Source organism: Sturnira hondurensis, unplaced genomic scaffold (genome assembly GCF_014824575.4).
Source record: "Sturnira hondurensis isolate 20B ecotype Veracruz unplaced genomic scaffold, ASM1482457v3 Scaffold0020958, whole genome shotgun sequence".
Taxonomy (NCBI): domain Eukaryota; kingdom Metazoa; phylum Chordata; class Mammalia; order Chiroptera; family Phyllostomidae; genus Sturnira; species Sturnira hondurensis.
The window spans coordinates 484940-488813 of NW_028093589.1; the positions used below are offsets into that span (position 1 = coordinate 484940).

The 3874-nt window shown below is 45.1% G+C and overlaps 1 pseudogene; it reads right to left on the minus strand.

The window, feature by feature from the left end:
- Positions 1 to 844: 844 nt before the first annotated feature.
- Positions 845 to 1603, minus strand: LOC118976548 (spindlin-3-like; annotated as a pseudogene).
- Between the last annotated feature and the right edge of the window lie 2271 nt (positions 1604 to 3874).

Here is a 3874-nt window from a genome sequence, read left to right on the forward strand (position 1 = left end):
AACTCTAGCCAGAGCCTGGCTTAATGCTCCATTGGTTGGTAAAGCCTACTTGTGCTAAAGTCTGCCTGCACAGCCTGTGTTTGTTAAAACTCACTCCATTTCTACAGTTCCTACCCAGAGATATTGTAGACAACAGAGCCTCTGATGCCACTGGTGAACAACATGGATTTCTCTCCTTGGAGTCTGGTTCCCAAATGCTTGTCTTTAACAACTTTATAAGGTTTCTCAGCCCATGCTTATAAACTGAAATGAAAAGTAATTACTATCTTGATTTTGAGACAAGTTGGGCAATAGTTGCAAGATTCAGAAAGGGAGCAATATGTTAGTCTTACTTTCAGTGCCATTAGAATTTAACTTGGAGAGGAGAGCAAAATGGGATCCCACTCTTCCCCAAATTACACTTTTGAGGCCACCTGGGTAAAAGTATTGAAGTTCCAAAGAAAGTTAACCTGTCATACCCAATACCTGAGAAAATGTAATAGTCCAATAAGTGCAGAAAGTCCAAGCACCCAAAAGAATGAGGCAATAGGTGTTCATCTATATTTAATATATTAACCCCACTCAAGATAAAAGTACAGGCCCATGGACATTAGACTCTATCCTTCTCACTAATCAGATAAATCAGTCATTGTCCCATGGGAAGGAACCTATAAAAATATTGGAGAGAAGGGCAAAAGGTTTCCTCCAAAAGTGTCTGAGTGGAAGTTCCTTTTTTTTTTTTTTGGCCAGGCAAAAGTATGAAGAAAGGAAGAAGATGGCTTACAAATTTGAAATCAATCAAGACCTTGTGTGTGCACAGATTTTACAAATGGTCTCACATATTTGGCAAATTTTAAGATGACCTCTAATATGTTTTTACCAAATTGTGGATATAGATATGGAAGTCATCATCAAACTTGATGAAATAAATACACAGAAGGTTTTGCTTCTACCTGATGATTGACCATGCCAGTTCTCTTGGAGCCATCATCTTTGGCATACTCCACCTGTTTGCCAACTCAGCTGTCTATGACTTCTGGCTCCCTCTCTGCAGAAGAATCATTGGAATCAGGAAGGATATGTAGGTCACCATCTTTATAATCATCTAATAGCTGGTACATATATAATACAGGATCCTTCTCATAGGTAATGTAAAACCATGTTTTCATGACAGGTGCCTGAGCTAAGACCATCCCCCTCCATCAATTTTTCGAGCCTTCCTCTGTCTCAAAAATATGTTCCACTGCTTTGCTAATAATAATGTCTGTTAAATATGTAGCACTGATTCTAGATGATGAAACTCTATTAGGGAAGACTTCAAGTGATGACACTCTTTCATCTCTGTGCAGTTCCAATCCATAAACACAGTCAAATCCCTCATATTTGATAAGATAAACAGACAGGAGTTTGCAGGTACCTGATCCAGGACAGTTCCCTTCTACTGTTAGAGGTTCATCTCCATCTTTCCATCTGTGCTAAATTCTGCAGCCCACAATGTTCCTCTGAGGCTGGAAAAGTGTCTACTCCTGTGATTCTTGTGTCCAGCCTTTCTCTTCATCATGGTAACAGGCACACTGGCATGCCTTGAGCCTGTTCTGGACTGCTCCCCTACAGCCACCTTTCCAAATGGGGCCTTCGTGCCTAAGAGGAGTATAGTAGCAATGCAGGCCAAGAAAGGAAATTGAGAAAAAAATGAATTCAATGCATGACACGGTGGGCTTTATCTCCTAATTAGTTCACTCCGTGCACCCACGCATAAGTATTTCTTGAAAGTTATACAGGAAAGCTGGAAATCACGATATCCTGGCATAACCTTCCTCCCCAGTTCATTCCAGGTAGTTGAACGAGGGAGTTGCTGTTAGGGCTAAGGAAATAGGGGGCACCCCCTACTCCTCTCTGCTCAAATTCCAACGCCATCTATGCTAGATGGCCAAGACTCCCCAAAACCAAGGATTGTGGGCCTCACATGCGCATATACAGCACTACTCCGCTGCGTGCACTGTGAGCCTGTGTGAAAAGAGGATCAGCAGGTGCCAGGCCGAGAGCTTGCTGAAGCTGCTTGGAGAGAATCTGTAGACACGGAGCATGTCTAGAAGGCAGCCAGGAATGCCATGAGGATGGTAGCTGTGAACAACCGGCACTGTGTTCCCTAGCCTTCTGCCTCCCTGAACGCAACATGGGATCCCCCCAACCCCTACTGCAGCAGCAGTCTCCTCCCTCCTTCCTTAGCGCAGCTTCCTGCCAGAAGAGGGGCCTCCTCTTCCTGCCAAACAGTGTGGGCCCCCCTCCCCCAACACTCACACCCATCTCTGTCCTTGTCTGGTCAAGTGCTGGTCCCCTCCTGGACCCGCCCCTTTCCAAATTCCGGAGCAGTCTGGCCCACGACCACCCCACCCCCAACCACCCAGCCTCCCTTTCTCCAGTTCAGGGCCCCCAGGCTCTCCATCCCCACTCCACCCAACCCTCACATCAGTGCCCCTGCCCCATCTGTTTTCCATCTAGGAATTCGCCCTTTCCTTTACCCGGTGCTTTTCTGGAGTTATTTATATTCAGAAATCTGCCTTTCCTTGTCATTTAAAGGGATTTGTGGAAGAATGAGAGAAATGCACTAGTGCCTGGTATACCATCTACCCCTAGGCAATTTTCACTGATTGGTCATTACTGGTGTTTACAATAATGTTTTTCATTTTCTCTTTTTCTCTCCCTTTTCCCCTCTACTGATTACAAAAGAATTGTATGCATAACGCTGGTATGGTGTGAAATACTGAAAATTGACATAAGTATAAGTTCATTGCCCTTTCCCCCACACCTCAGCAAAATATAATTAACACTTTACATTGCCTTTTTAATAAGGTCTTACATAGCTGGAATAACTTTGCATATGCATTCTCATGGTGTGCCTTTTTTCACATAGAATAGACATGTGCTCATTTTATTAGATGTTGTCTGAAACATTTTTGTAGTAGCTTCAATAGTATCAACATAAGGATATTTTCATAATTTAACCATTCTCTCCAATCTTCAGATGTTTTGATTTTTAGGCAAAAACTTAGCAATAATGCTTGCACAGGAATTGTTAATCTGTTCTCTTGAACAGAAGAGACATAAACCTATAATCAAAACTGTTAGGGTGGGCGGGGATAGGAGGAAGCTCCGGCTGGACTTTGCCAAGACAGACATCCTCACAGTAACCTGAGTCTGAGGAAGAGACCACCAATGCTGTATTGCTGCTTTATTCAGAGGGCACCAATCCCCAGTTCCCATGGGGAGCCAATGAAAATAAAACCCCATGACATTCCCTGCTTAGGTGCAACTTCCCCTGGCCTCACTCTGCAGACTGGGGTAACCTCACCCGGGCACACAAACCCCAATAAAGCTCTTTATTGCCTACTTTATGGCTGATTGGCATTTCTTTCTCGGTGGAGCCTGAAAAAAGCCTGAAGACCACTCCTCTCCATACTCCCTGAGAAAGCCTCATGGCCACCCCACCAGTCCAGACTAAGAACCAGGGTAAGTGCCACTGCCCTTGAGTTTCTGGTCCCCGAACACTGATTCCAGGCCCCTGTCTGCTGGACAGACTGCTCTCCACCAAATCGCAGCGCTGCATCGTGGAGACCCTTCCGGGAGGGACTGCCCTCCCCCTGCTGAGAGGCTCTAGGCACCGGAGATGTCCATGGGCCTAGATCCTCATTTTTACCCCACCAGATCAGCAGATTGGGTTGAGGGACACCGATTCCCATCTGCTGCTCCTTGTGGGACTAGAAATTGGGGGGCAGGAGTCCAAGCCAGATCCTAAATCACCTCTAGGGTGCCTTCTGCAAAATGTGAAAGTAACTGATCTGGGCCTCAAGCGAAAACAACTGATTTTTCTATTCACTACAGCCTGGCTGTTATA